This window comes from Corvus hawaiiensis, chromosome 6 (genome assembly GCF_020740725.1).
Source record: "Corvus hawaiiensis isolate bCorHaw1 chromosome 6, bCorHaw1.pri.cur, whole genome shotgun sequence".
Taxonomy (NCBI): Eukaryota; Metazoa; Chordata; class Aves; order Passeriformes; family Corvidae; genus Corvus; species Corvus hawaiiensis.
In genome coordinates this window covers 44,377,136-44,393,124 of record NC_063218.1, presented here as the reverse complement: position 1 = coordinate 44,393,124, position 15,989 = coordinate 44,377,136, and the positions used below count along the sequence as shown (strand labels likewise).

The 15,989-nt window shown below is 40.0% G+C and overlaps 1 long non-coding RNA gene across 1 annotated transcript; it reads right to left on the bottom strand.

The window, feature by feature from the left end:
* Window positions 1–601: 601 nt before the first annotated feature.
* LOC125326974 lies at window positions 602–8,601 on the bottom strand. Its single transcript, XR_007204093.1, has 3 exons — window positions 8,480–8,601; window positions 3,511–3,655; window positions 602–706 (listed from the first exon to the last, which is right to left on the bottom strand). It is a non-coding gene; the product is annotated as an uncharacterized LOC125326974 (long non-coding RNA).
* Window positions 8,602–15,989: the final 7,388 nt, after the last annotated feature.

Genomic DNA, 15,989 nt, shown 5'->3' with positions numbered 1-15,989 from the left:
TGTGACTACATAGTCAGATAGATAATTGTGAATATAATCATTTGATATTAAATAAAGATGTATTTGTAACTAAAATTAAAGTGATTTTTTAGCTATACCTTGGATAGCATCAGGATAAACTTAATTCCTTGCCTTGATTCAAGCGTGTCTGTGCCTTGACTGTGTATGTGAATGTGATGGAAAGGAAGACCTATCCCTGAATGGCTCCCATTGTTTTATCCCTGCACAAACCTTTTCAGGGCAAGTGACAGTGGTCCAGGGTTGAGGCTACCCTTGAAGCACCAGACCATAAGCTACAGTTGATAAAGTACAGTTTAAAGAATTGAGGGTTAAAAAATAATAAAACCAGATGGGAACATTTGCTGTGATTTGGTGGCAGCTGTTTTTCTAAGGAGGATTCTTTTTACCGGGTTTAGTCTCACAAGATTTCATTAGCAGCAAAACAACCCTGAAAGTCATTTATTGTGATAGACAACATCACAGTAAAACACAATATGCATTTGTGAGAGTCAGGCATCCATCTCTGTTCATTATGCTACTGTTTAAGCACAACCCTTTTTGTGAACGAGCATTTTCAGCATTTCCCCAAAAAGCTCCACAGTCTGCTTCTGCCCTTCTCTTCTCACACAGACACTCTACCTGGTGATGAGCTGCCACTTCTGAGGTGCTGTGTTGTGTCATATCATTTACAGGAAGCCTTAAGGACCTGAAGAGTCAACATAAGGAAGAGAAGGTGAGGAAGGGAGAATGAAGTGTAACAGCTTTATTGGGCATGTCTCACCATACTGGCTGATACTGGCAATGCTCCGTTCCTTTCCTGCACAGCTGACTGACATGATTTGGTCAGTCACTGCATTTCTTTCTCAAAAGCTCATCTGCATCCAAAGCCACCTGTTTTCTGGAGCTTGGGAATTTCTAACTGCAGTGCTCTGGCACGTGATACTACCTGAAAGAAAAACTCTGCTGTGAATCAGACGGAACTCAAACCCTCAAATATCCAGGAATTTTGGTGTTTGGTACTTCTATCTGCTGCACAGCACTGTACTCTGCAGGCTTGCTCTGCGCGGTGGAGAGGAACCCAAGCCAGCCTAAGCACTGTCAACAGCCTGTCAACTCCAGCATGGGTTTCTCTGTGTGTGAATTTGCTCAGCTCCTCCACACAGCCAAACCTAGAACTGCTTGTGAGAAACTGGGCTTCCCTGCAATGTTACAGGTCCTGTCAGCTGGAGGGCCAGTGCCAAGTGCCAGGCTGTCTGCTTCTCACAGCTACAGCCTGTTCCCTTCTTTCAAGTGGCTCTCAGAGGTGCTACAGAGAGATGACAGTAATGCAGTGTTTGACTTTGCTCGCTCTAATCATCAGCAACACAACTCCTTACTGTGTGATTTGCCCAACCCATTCTCACAGTGCATCAGTGCAACTTTCACAGGAATATGGTAAAATGGTGATTAGAGAACATTCATGGAAATGCAGATTTCTTTTTATCTATTATTCACCCAGGATTGTGAAATAGCCTACCATTTTTAGTTCTACATATTTCAGAAGATGGCAAAGGCTGAGACATATGATACTAATCCCAGAATAAGGATTCTGCAACTGAGATACTCATCTGAGGGGTTTTGCTGTTAATCTGGAGATATTGCGTAAGTCTCCACTGGGCTTAGTCAAAACCTTGTCTTTTCTGTCAATTGTGTCAATCTCTGAAGTAAAAGCTTGCCTATCAGAAACCCTAGGAGAGGAATAAGGAAACAGGGACATAGAGGCCATTTCTCAGTTCAATGGTTATTAGATGAAAGCAGTTTACAGCCACTGCTGACTGGAATTAGAGTGGCTTTCCAAAAGACCTAGCATTAAAAGTCTATGTTATCTCATTACAAATTTTGTAAAGCATGCACCCCTAAGAGGGACAATGAGTTTGTTTCCCGTGATATAAAGAGTCTTAGACAATTAGCATAGTTGGGGGAAAAATATGATTTACTGGCTTTTTTATATATGTATAAATGTCTTGGTTGAGTGATGCATTTCAACTTTGTTTGACATAAAATGGAAATAAAATGCAGAATCCATTGCAGTTTTCTGCTTTTGAAATGCTTCTGCCCTCCTGAATGTTAAAAAATAGAAGGAAAGAAATCCAGCATAGCTGTGCATAACAGCACAAGCCCTTTGTACTGTAAAATGCCATGTGTCATTTTTATACACAGTAAGCTCAAAACTAAGGAATTTATATGTTAAATTTGAATAATGGACCAAAATAAGATGATTCCTCTTTGCTAACAGAAACATTAGTCATGAGCACGCATCACCCTTCTTTGGTACAGAAATGGACTTCTTAAAGCAGGGATAATTGCAAAAGACTAACCAGAAAGGAAGATAGGTTAAAAAAAAAAAAATACATCTGATTAATGCACTTGACAAGTAGGTAATAAAATTAGGTTCTGCTCAGAGCAATTTTAAATAATTGATTTGGTTTATGACTTTGACCACAATATGCAGAAATGCAACATTCCCTCAATTGCACTATAATTGTTCATCCTACTAAGAGAACAAGAAAGAAGGGGAATGCCTATTACGTAGAGATTTGTAATGAAAATGGGCATATTAGACAGAGTTTCATTATGAAAATGGCTAATTAGAGACTCTGAATAGGATATTTGAAATATCACATCCTCTACCATGCCCATGGACTCTGTGTGTTGCTTATCAAGCACACATGATACCAGTGACTCTTGCCACCCTTGTGTACAGAGGTTTTCAGAAGTCCCTGCTTTTATGCCCACCATTTGTACGATTGTGGGTACAAATGACATCACTGAAATGCTTGATTCCCTGCCCTATGTCTCTCCAAGGCTGCTGAGACTCACTGATATGCTCGATTTGCATAGGGTCTTGAATTGGTAGGCTCTGTGCCTGAAGGCAGATCATAATCTGCAAACGGTTCTTAACTCCACAGCTCACTTCTCTTCCAAGTGAAAGACAGTGAAGTTAGCTGACAGCTGACTCTTGCATGAGTATGTACAGCTAATGCTTTTTTCTAGGTGTGAATGCTCTGTGCCTCCCTACTGTGTGCTGCTATGGCACATAAATCACTTCAAACCCTCCTCAGGGTGTACAGGATGGGACAGGGAGCAATCCAGGGAAAGGCTACACACTTATGTCCACAAATGAAAAGATGCAGAACTCTGTAGGCACAGAACTGGTCTAAAGAGGGACATAATTAACCTCTTCACAGCTAGGCTTGGTAACAGCAAGCAGCAGTGCATGGAGGTGTTGCTGGATTCAAAGAACACTTTGCTTCTTGCAGCAAATAGCGCAAAAAATTGGAAACAACAATGTGAATGTCTTAGTTCAGTCAGCTAATTTAAAAATGTGGTTTTTGGGCCAGAAGCAACTCATTAGCTGCAGCCTAAAGCTTTCCCTGTAAATCCTAGGAACAATTGAATGATTTCATATTATAAAACGCTTATTAATATAACTGGATATTTTAAGTGCCAGGAAAAACTGCAGAACAGTACCTCGCAGCAAAATCTTGTAAGTGATGCACACACTTCCAACTACATGCTGTCTTGACCATTTCTACATGTGTTCAGTTGCTTAGCACCATCATGTATGCTCACACTCTCAGCGGGAAAGTTCATAATCCTCAGCAGAAACACATTCCTGATTAGGAAAATAAAAGGGTTAGAAAAGTACAGAGAAATATTTTCAGGATATGTTAAAGGTGATAAAATTTTGGGAAATGACACAATCCCCTTAAGACTACTCGCACAGAAAGAATGAGATGAACTATTTTTTGTGGAAGCTGGAAAGTAGGGTCTATCATCAGGGTGTATAATTTACTCTGTATAAACATTTGGATAGAAGTAGATCTTGGGAAGTATTATACTATACCAGGAGAGTACATTCTTTTCCTTCATTTAATTGAATAAGTAGGTATTTTTGATATATCATCTTTCACCAAGTGCTTGCCGGGTGTTCATTAAATAACAGCTTTATTTATTTATTTTCATTGTCAGGTTAAAAAATTAGTTCCTGTGAAGAAACCTTAAATTAGGGATTATAAACAGATGTGGCATAAAGCAATTAGTACTTCTCCTTTAAAAATCTCATTCAATCTGCACAGACTTGAAGAATGCTGGAAAGGGAGAGCAGAAAAAACGATCTGCATGTGCATACACACCACTTAGTCTTTATTCAGGCATAACTGCCAGCAATTTTGCTGGAATTTTTAAAGTAAAGATTGGAAACAAATCAGGGATCAATGGGAAAGAGGTGAGATCTCCAAGCAGGTCACAACATTATGTCCTGACCTGGTTTCAGTAAATTTGAATCTAAAGCATGTCTCCCTTACAAGGTACAGGCTCTGAAAGACTCTTTGCAAGGAAGAAAACAAGATAAAATGCTTTGGCTCATAAGTGCTTTGAGCTTAGTCCTGGTTTCAAATAGATCCCCACAAGGATTTGCATTATGTCCCCAGCCTGCATCTGTAATCTCCTAGATTCAAAATACAGACATTTAAGATGCTGCGTTGATGCCTTAATGGGGCAACCTGAAAACAGAGGCTAGGCAAAATTAAGAAGATAAAAGTGGGTGTTTACTGAAGGGCCTTCAAGGTACACTTTGGGCAGTCAAAAGCCCTCAGAGAGGCTACACCCAAAATGGACGACTGGGTCACAGGTTTTCATACTTTTATAAGTTTGGTCTATTTGCATATCAGGGTTAATTCTGCAATTACAATTTCAGGTAATGAAGTCATTACCCCAAGCTTGTTCCCCCCATTTAGAGGCTTTGTTTACATATTTCGAGGCCTGAGACAGTAAGGTGCCCTTGAATCCAGACCTAGAGAGGATTTGTTATTTCTGACCAGAACGGGAGAACAGTAGCTAACAGGCTATATGGAGTCTTAGAGTTACACAGTAAAACATTACAGAATATGAAAATTATAGAAGCTAAAATCCTAAGGCATCAGGGTCAGTGTTACTCTAGAGTATGCAGAGCAAGGGACACAGGACTTGCCCCAGCATCTGGTCTCAGCTGTTCTGGGTCCAGAAGAAACCAGCTGAGGAAAACCAGATTGCAGCAGCTCTTCCCTGGCTTTTTCTTAATGATGATGTCTATTACCATAGGGCATGCAATCCTTAAGGCTCTTTTTGCTGGATGCTTAAGATGCCTTCATATTCAGGTAAAGGATCCTACTCTCAGCCGGCTGACTTTCCCCAGGAGCCGAATAAGCGTCTTTTGCTCCAGCAGAATTCCTGAGAAAGCAGTGTGGTCGGAGGTCAGGCAGTCCTCCTGCTCATTTTTCAGATTGAAAGCCATAAGTATTTCAAGCTCTGTCAGCCACATATTTTAAAGATTTTTAAAGATCCTTTACAAGTAGGATAAGCTAAGAGTAAGGAACTCCTCTTTCAGTATGTACCATTGGCCTTACACTTGCTCTCTGTGGGGGAAGTGACATCTCTGGGTGTCCAGGTGCCTGTATTAAGTTACTGTATGCCAAGTAAAAGCATAGCCATGGAGGAGAGGCTTTTCTGCATGTTGTTCTTTAAAATCTGATCCAGAAATTCAGGCACTTAATTTTACATGTGTACATGCCATTTCCATTGACAGCCACAAAACAAATTGTATATCTAAATGTGCTGATATCTTTTCTGGCTTGAGGTGTAAATCTGTGATAAATAGTGGCAGACTATTTTATGAGAGGAAGGCAATGCAGTTCTGTATAGAATGAAATGACATTCAGAGTACAAAAAAATTGCCACAAATCGTTCACTTCATAGAATCAGAGAACATGGAATCACAGAATCATAGAACATGGGATCATAGAATCACTAAGTTGGAAAAGATACTTAAGATGATCAAGTCCAACTATAAACCCACCATTGCCAACTCCACAACAAAACCCAAAGTGCCATGTCTACATATCTTTTAAATATTTCCAGGGATGGTGACTCAACTACTTCCCTGGACAGCTTGCTTGATCACCCTTTTGGTGAAGAATTTTCTCCTAATATCCAATTTAAACCTCCCCAGCACAACATGAGGTCATTTCCCCTCATCCTGTAACTCACTTGCCACTTGGCAAACGAGACTGACACTCACCTTACTACAACCTCCTTTCAGGTAGTTGTAGAGAGTTAGGAGGCTTCCCCTCAGCCTTTTCTCCTAGCTAAGCAGTCCCAGTTCCTTCAGCTGCCCCTCCTAAGACTTAAGCTATTTCCTACTGCATGATTTCTGTTTGTTTGCTGTGAGGAAGAAATGTCTCAAATCCTGTACACAAAGTTTCTTTATCTTGTACAAGAAGGAATCATCTGAATCTGACTTAAGATAGTGGCAAACCTGTCACTGAACTGGTCCTGGAGCAGTTTAAGAATTACACGAGAATTTTGGAATCTTGCTTTTAGTTTTGCTGTTCTTCATTATATCAAACAGTGCCAAGCAACCACTAGATTTGGGCTGGGTGGGCAGACAGGTATTCTTCAGCAAATGGTTAATGGTTGGATTCATCCAATTAAAATGGATGCAATTTTGGTGCATGATGTCAATTTGATTAAAGACTGTATACAGTTATTCAGGAATAAGTGGATAACAGTACATATTTTAGTGAAAACTGAGGGTATAAGAAACAGCAGGAGTAGAACATGAAAATTACAAAAAGAACTGAAGTGGACTGTTTAACAGCTAATTAGAGCCATCAGCTGAGCAATTTTAGTTTGCATAACTGGAGGCATTATGCCATTGAACAGAGATGTGCATGGACTGTTTCATTAGTTTCTGAGAATTTCAATACTGGAAAGTTACTGCGAAATATTTCAAGAGGGAGAACAAAAATCACCAGAGGCCAGGGATCAATTTAACAGGGTATCTAGACAAAAGAATGAAAAATTCACATGAACAGGTTGGCAAAATATTAGCTAAGAGAAAAATTTGTTAATAATCTAGCAGTTAAGAATAAAGAAGCTCAATTAGATGATTTTAAATCTAATGGTAAAAGAAAAATTTCCATTTAAACTTATATATGTTCTCCCTCTTTTCAATTTCACTTGCATCCTCTTACCTTTTCAGTAGTTCTTTAACCTCGAGCAAGATCAGCAAAGTTTCCTTTAATGGCAGAGACACAGATGGGCATTGCTGCCACTTGTTTGAGCTGTACAAATTGTAGTAATGACTTCTTTAATTAATTCCCCTTTGAAGTAGAGCAATGTTTTAAAGGTAAAACATCTAGATTTGATTTAAAAATTTTCCACAGATGTAGAATTTACAAATCATAGAGTGCTCTTCCAACGGTTAAGTACTACCACTGTAAAAGAAACAAAACACTAAAATGATGAAATAAAATATTTTCAGAATCAAGAAATATTTTTCAATCTTTTAATTGTTCCTGAAGCCATAAGTGTCACCCTTTCTGGACTGCGGACTGTTCTTCTGTAGCAAGTCTATCACTGACAGCAAAATAATAAACCCATCTCCTATCCTGGTAATAAGTCCAAGAATTAGAGTAGCCTTTTTAGTCACACCATCACTGGGAAGTTTCCCTTCCTGGTTAACTTCCAGGGGCCTGTCCTGTTCCTTGTACTGCCATTGCTGTCCAGGTCAGGCTACACTACTCTGCAAGCGTAGCTCTATAATCTTCTTTAACCCATACACACATACATTTAGATTTGGCCATGCTGAGGAATGTACTGGCCAGCTTTCAGCTTACCAAGCCATCCACATCTTTCTGTAGCTTTAATGATTGTCCTGCTCTGCTGTGAGCTGATGTGGCCTCACCTCGAGTCCTGTGTGCAGTTTTGGGCACCAGAATGCAAAAAAGACATTAAGCTATTAGAGAGTGTCCAAAGGAGAGCAACAAAGATGGTGAAGGGCCTTGAGGGGAAGCTGAATGACGAGTGGCTGAGGTCACTTGTTCTGTCCACCCTGGAGAAGAGGAGACTAAGGGGAGACCTCATCGCAGTCTACAACTCCCTTGTGAGGGGAAGAGGAGGGACAGGTGCTGATCTCTCCTCTCTTCTCTGTGGTGACCAGTGGCAGGGCCTGAGGCAATGGCCTGAAGCTGAATTGGGGGAGGTTTAGGTTGGATATCAGGAAAATATTCTTTACCCAGAGGGTGGCTGGGCACTGGAACAGGCTCCCCAGGGAAGTGGTCACAGCACCAGCCTGGCAGAGTTCAAAAGCATTTGGACAATGCCCAAAGGCACATGGTGGGATTCTGGTCCTGTTCAGGGCTAGGAGTTGCACTCAGTGATCCTTGTGGGTCCCTTCCAACTCAGGATATTCTATGATTTTATGAAATTCTTTTATAATTTATACACTTTTATCAGTCATCATCTACTCCTGTGAGGTCATTTGCCACAGTGTTAAACTGCACATGGGCAAGAAGCTACCCTGAGGACCCTGCTAGAAACTTGCCCTTATTTGCAGTTACGTGGCTAAGGAAGTTTTTGGTATGTTGGTATGTTAAGCAAGTTGTGCAGATTTTTGTACCATCTGAATTTCATGTCGTGATGAATAGCCAGGCCTCATTTTTTAGTCTACCTCACTGGTACGTATCCTCCAGTTCCCACTCTTAAATGCACTTATGGCATGACCTCTTCTCTTCCAGGAAGTCTTTCCTGGGAAGAAAGCAAAATGGAGAGCACACAATGTAAAAAAAGAAAGCCACTATTCACTTGCACAACATGAGCACCTAAATTTAACATTCTTTCATGAATGCTAAGCAGGGTTCTGGAAATTCCTTTCCCAATCCATCGTTCACCGCATTCTCCTCTGCTGGAAATAATGGATGTCAGTTTAGAGGAGTTGAGAGCCCTGTTGCCTGCATTTTCAATTATTCTTCTAGATCTTACTAATAAAGAGGGGTAAAATGGGTAAGGCTTCACTTGTAATCTCTGTTGCTGCTGCTTTTCACCAGAAATAAATTAACTTAGGAAAAAAAACCCTAACAGCAGTGTCACTTTAAATATAAAAACTTATAACATGCTGCCCTTTGGTATTAAATTCTAACCATGTAACAGATTAAAATAATAAAATGACAAAGAAAAATACACTTTCCACTTTTCAGGCACAAAGAAAGCATTGATCAAACATAATACACACAGCAGAACAGAGAGCAGGGTTCTTTTTTAAAAGAAAGATTAGTTAAAAAAATGTAAAAGGCTTTGAACACAAAAAGCCCCTACAGAGTTGGCTCTCTGAATAATGATTCAAAATGTTATCACAAAATAATATGATTTATTATTATGGCTTTTATCTAGATGACTTCTCGCATAGGTCTCCAAATGAATTCAACCTTGGGAGCTAATCCTCCTGCTGACAAGTGAGTTTATGCTATTTGAACCTCCAGATCTTGGGTCTGAATGATGAAATCTGGATTGAGACAACATGGGCCAATCCAAGCCCTCTTTTGCACCCTGGACAGCTCTCTCAAGGTCAATGCATGGAGTGTAAGCCTAACACTTTCAACTAACTTTTCCAAAGTTTTATTACAAGCTACTTTCAGTGTTTTTCTGAAGGATTTGGTGCTGCAGTACACCTGAACAAAGAGAAATCTGGCTAAATATTGACTCAAAAAAAGTTAAGATTTCTGAATAATTAATTACCTATATTTACTCTATCCTTTTTTTATTATTCAGTTATTAAATTGATCTATCTATGAAATACTGAAATATATCAAGATGTACACCTAGAGAATGCCAGTGCTAATTTAAACTTGATCAACTTTAAAAGGAATAGATCCTCACTTAGGAACAGCAGATAAATGCTGATTTGAAGTTGCAGCTTCTCCTAAATATCGAAGGAAGCTTGTTCCATTAACCAAACCTCAGCCTGGGTAAAGCAACCACATGGTAAAATAGTACCAGGGCTACAGAAAGCACATGCATTAGCAGTGAACAGTTCATACTCACTAGATATGTAGCCAGTTTAAGGTTTCCATGTGCAAACAGGATTCAAGTGCATAAGAACACCAAGGGCATGATCACACATTCTTTTCAGTCCAAACAATCTTCCATCTGGCCTGATCCTCTCTACCTATGAAGGTGAAAACCACCAAGCCACTAAGATGAAAATCTTTCAAGAAAAGTATCTTAGCAGATTTTACAGACATACATTTTGTTTACCCTTTCTCCTAATTTTCTTCTCTGTCCTTTCTTCTAATTTTAATACTACAGTTTCCACTAGATCTAAAACGTGAAAGTTGTGAGAATACATTAAAAAGTGTGTAGAAATACCCTAATGACTTCTCTCCTATTTCAGCCTACTGTTGAGTCACATGTGTCTGTGGAAAATCCTTTAGAGACACAGCTTTCCTCCATATACCTAATAAAGTGTTTGAGTGTTCTGCTTACTCATTACCTCACTCCAAGGGTTTTTACATTAGTAAAACATCCTTTCTTTCCCCCTTGTGTTAAGTTGTAAAAATGCTGCTATCAAATGCTGGTAGAAGCAGCAAGAACAGACCTAAAATTTACAGCCTTCTGGTCTAACTTCGATCATAACCCAACTCTAATGCCTAAGAACACTCACCTGTATCAGTGAGTATCCTCTTCCTTCTGGAAAGAAGCTGTGTGATATTAAGGAAAAATACTGTCATTTTCTCTCTTGATATTAAATTCTCAGTCTTCACAACTGTGTCCAGCCTTCTGATTTATTACACTCTTGAATTTTTCAGTGTCCCTTTCTTTCCAAACTGCACCCCCTTTGTGGGTCTTCAGTGACTGCAGGGTGTACCAGGGATACTGGTCCCATTTGAGATTTGTTTAATCTTCCTGGCCGCGAAGAAACACTACTTCTAAATCCAGGCCATAAGCACGTGAAATAAGCAGTATTTTTCAGCACAATTTAGGTTTGAGGTGTAGCTGAGCCGTTGCAACTGCAGTGTGTGTGCAAACTGCCACACAGCAGGTCTGTTGTGGAGAAATAATTAAGGGAATGCTATGTAGGAGTGCAAAGAGAATTTTTTCGTTAATAATATCCTGTGTTATTCCAGGCTATGTGTGACTGATGAATTTAGTAAGAGGGAAAACATTTCCTCTCCCAATGCTGCTGAACTTTGTCCAGCTGAGGATTACGTCATGTGTGCTGCATAATTGCAATGATTCAAAGAAGCCAATTACAAACCAATTTTGGAACCATCCTACCTAACCTGAAACAGAGACAGGTTACATGAAATAAAACCAGAATAAATACCTGGAGAGTATAGTACTCTTTCAGGACAGTGCACAGCAAAAAGTAGCGGGGCAGACAGAGTGGTATAAATTCTGAAAATACGTTACACGTGTGAGGCTGTATTGCTGGAAGTCCTCCATTTTTGCATTACTCAGCACAGGATTCCCCATCTCACCCCACTTCCCTGCAAGTCATTCCTCTTCTTGCCAAGACAGCTCAGCTCTGAGAATTGCAAGCAGGAGTGAGGCAGGGGCTGAACTCTGCCTGCGTGCAACCACAGCCAGTCTCCTGGGGCTGTCAAAGTGTCAGTCACTGCCAGTTTGGATAGCAGCCTAGGAACCAAACTTTGGGGACTACAGAGGGACTCCACATCGCTCCTACTTCAGACAAGCAGTCATACAGATGTCAAAATACTACTCCCACATAACCTAACAGGGCAAGGTTTGAGATGGCGAAGGTCATAGATTCTCTTTATAAATTGTTACTGTTTGAGCTCTGGAAATGCAAGCAATGCACATTTTTTTTTGCTAGTATTTACATCCTTGCATTGAGTAAAGGGTGGAGTAATACTGATTCGGGTTACAAATCTCATCAGCAAGTAAACAAATGCACTGTTTGTGAAAGGGAATTCATGAGAGAAAGAAAGTCTGTTTAAAAAAGGATTAGCCAGGTTTGAGAGACCGGAGAAAATGATTACAGGCTCAAAACAACTGAACGGTTGTCAGTCACTGGCACACCTGGCACAGCAGAAGCAATGCCTCACACCCCACCCCTGGAGCCCCCAGTCTAGCCCCAGAGTGGCCAGATGACTGTAAGCCCCACTTGGGGAGGGATGGCCACAGGAGGCCAGAGCAGATAAAACTCTTTGCCCTGAGCTGCACATGGTTGCATCCCAATCGTTCTTGGATTTTATGGCAGCTTAAACCACTCTAGGACCCAAGGCGGTAGCTATATCTTGCTTTTCTCTTTCTTTTTTCCCTTTTTCTCTTCCTTTCTACTCCTAATCCCCTTTTCTTGAAATGTGGATAATTTAAATTTCGATGGGTAGAGTCTTCCAAATTGATGCACCGTGAAATGCCTTGTTTTGATAGAATGTTTGTTTTAAATTTTACCAGATTCCTGATTTTCTAAAGTTTTCCAGTAAAGCTTGTTTTTCAGCATCCTGAGAATATTGTTGCATTTCTCCTGTGAACACGCCTCAAGAAAAAGTAGCACCTCAAGCCCCTTTTGAATAAACTCTCTGAGTGAGGACTGGGGCTCAACACCAGACCATCATGGTGCTTTTCTTTTCAGGTCAGAACTAACATTTCTGATCTGTCAATGCAGCAAGCTCATTCCTTCTGGTGATTTCCAATAAAGTTGTGACCTTCCCTAGTCATTAGCAGCTGCCAGGGACAGTGTGTGGAAACAGAGCTTGAGCTGTTGGGCGTGTGTGGAGGCCATGTGGAGTTCAGAGGAGCTGTGGGGGAGCCCAGCTTGCTCTTCTGCAGCAGTATTGATTCTGAAGCAGTGACAGCAGCAAAGCTTGCTTTTGTCAGCAGATTACCACATCCATGGTTTTGAGGACACAAAGGAAGAAGAGAGTGCAGTAAAAAGATGTCTTAAATAAATCCTGCCAGGATTCGTGGCTTTTTCATGTGTTTATCTGCAGTTTTGATCAAGGGCACTACTGAGACCCTGGTGAACCTCCTTTGAACTTCCTCCAGAACACACATGCAGTGCGATGAAATGAACCAAACTGCCTGCTTGGGAGAGGCTGCAGGGAGACTGCCTTTGCTTCCCTCCAGATGAAACAGGACTAATTCCAAGTTGAGACATTAGTATAGGCTGAGCTGAACGTATCTGAAGAAAAAAGTGTGAACTTTAGGAATACAGAGTTCAGTAATCTTTTCTTTTACGCAGAAGACACTGTTAATGCATCAGTAATTTCTTCTTTTGAATTATTTGAGCAGAATTATATTACATATGGAAGGGACTACTGAGGGAAACAATGAAGGGGATAGTGTGGCAACACTTGTATGGGCCTGCAGAACTGAGAGCTGTTCTTTTTCCTCTTACACAAACTTTAAGAGTTGCTTAAGCTACATAAACACACAAGATTCCCAGTCTAGTGAGCCAAGTGATGTAGCCCTGGAATGGGAAGCAATACAGCTGCATCAGCACGGCCCTGTGCCCAAGCCAACAAGCACTGTTAGAGAGCTGACAGAGCTGTGCTACTTTCAGGTCCCAATCTAGTCTTGCCGCCACATCAATATACCAACTCTCTTGGAACCCCCTTCTCTGTTTCTCATATAATGCTGAATTTTAAACAGGAGTCTTTAAAACCAACTCCAGGAAGACATTTGACTGCCTAGACTCCCACAGCCTTTCAGGACTTCATTTGTTTTTCTCTTTGCCTTGCTGGCATAGAGGCTATAGCTTCATCTTTGCCTTTCATCTAAGCTGTGTCTCTTCACAGCAGAGTTCATTTCTTACTATGCAGTCCATCCCCACATAATATCCACTTACCTTTCATGGAGGCCCCTGACTTGTAGTGAATTTTAAATAAGAGTAACAATTTAGCTGAGTTTATAAACCACCAACACACAGGAATGACAGGAAAGAGCAGACAAACTGCAGGAAAAAAAAGACATCCATACTTTTATGGAAGGATCTCCTGAGGGCAAAAAAATGAAGGAATATTTTATTTAAATTATTAACTCCCTCATTGAGCTTATGTGGGCCATCCATCAGTGCTGATTCACTAGCTGCAGGAAAGACACTCAGCCTATGGTTTTTGTGTTCCACCTATCCGAAATCTGATGTCACTGATGTTGAAGGATTCACCAAGCCCCCTGTTTCAGCTGAGAAGAAAATCAGGGATTTGACATCTGCTTTATACTCTGTTATGCTTAGGAACAGTTATTACATTCAAATAGGTATGTTCTGAAATGCTCAGATAACCATCCACCAGCATTTACTGCTATTGATTAGAAAATTGTAAAATCAATTTTCAGAACTGATGATCTTTAAGCCCAAGCATGATTATTTATGATTTTTTATCAATAAACCACAGTAATCATATTTCTAAGTTCTATTCCAGATTCTATTGGCTTTTGTTTTGATAAAGGGAAAATAGTAAAAAATACAATTAAACCAGACAGAATTAGAACTTGAACACAGATGCTCACATAAAGGACAAGGAGGTCACAGCTTCTTCCTGTACAGCTAGAGTGATCACCACTCAGATATTCACATTTTTTGCTCTAGCAAGAAAGACATACATGCAGCTTGGAAATACTGTTTAAATTTCAGTGCTGGGCGTATATGCCCAGGCCATTTTCAATATCACAACTGTGTCTCCCCACTACTATAAGCTCCATCTCAGCAGAGTGAAGGGTGGGTAGCAGCTCAGCAGGTGTTTGATCTTCCAAATGAGTATTTCCATTTAGAAGAAACTTCCAGAGGATTAATTTACATAACCTCAAATTATTGGTGTCCCGTGGGAGAAGAATGGGAGAAGAACGTAAGCTGCTATGTTCAGCTACCTACACCCCTAGAGAAAGGAAAGAATTTGCATGCCACCAAGTAATCCTAACAGAAGTGCTCAAAGGTAAAAATAATTGTTAAAAGATGTCTCTATATACCTCATTGGCATGCTCTGTGTTTTTTACAGACTTGTCTTATTTTTGAGCAACCAGAGAAGTATAGAAATGCCTGCACTAAGAAATTATTAATATTAGCTGAAATTTCTCATGTTGCCATTGCTCTTGGGTTTGCTGTCATGGCTTTTGCCCTGAAATATCCTATGGGAATGATCTTGTTCAGTTATGACAGTGGAGAATCACAACCTCGGCAATTCTTTTTAGAAACAGACATTTTCTATTGCTAAAGACACCAGAACACTTCCCCAAGGAAATTATCCTGGAAGTAGCAATATGTTAAGAGCTGAAGCCCAAAGCCCTGTGAAAACTATGTAAGAGGATTTTTTTATATTCCTCTAAGAGTTCAGCTTTGGCCTTTTGCCAGAGGCACTGTCTAATGTTTGGTTTATGTTGAGGGTTTTTTTTAATAAAGGATTACAATCTGGCTAGCAAATTTGTAGCCTCTTAGAAGATGCAATTTTAATGTTATATATTCTGGGTCCCACATCTTCTTTCATTCTGCCAGTATTAAAAACAATCTGTTAGACTCATTACCAGTGTTATTATCTTCTATTCAGCAGTAATAACAAATGCAAAAGTACAAGTCAAGAAACATATGCCAGAGGAGTGTTTAGCCTATTAAATACACACTACTTATACAGATGTTTAATTTCATTTTTCTGTTTTACTCATCTAATTACCCAAAGACACTAAGGAACTGGAATAGATTTGGAAAATTGAAGCTGAGGTGGAGACAAAATCTCCAGTGAATCCATAAGAAGTATTTTGGCTATGAGTATATCCTAAGTATACAGCATTAGTGGAAAATTATAGTATTGTGAAAGAATTGATATAGTGACCATCAGAAGTAAACAAGGGAACTAAAGTATGAACTACTGCAACAGCCACAAAGCAGTCACTAACTGATGGCTTTATCAATTCAGATCCATCATGGATATGGTACCATACACTCTTCAGGGGTTGGCATCAGTGCACTTGCTCTAGTTAAAAGTAATACCTGACACAGTACTGCAGTTTGGTTTCAGTTTAACATGCAGGTTTTTAGAAGTCCCCCTTCAAGTATGTGGGTAGGCATGTAATTAACAGCAGCAGCCATAAATAAACAGCAAATGTTTTTTGTAGAACACAATGTATTAAATGTTGCTGTGCTCTTGATCTAAACATGTCTAATAAGAAACAATACT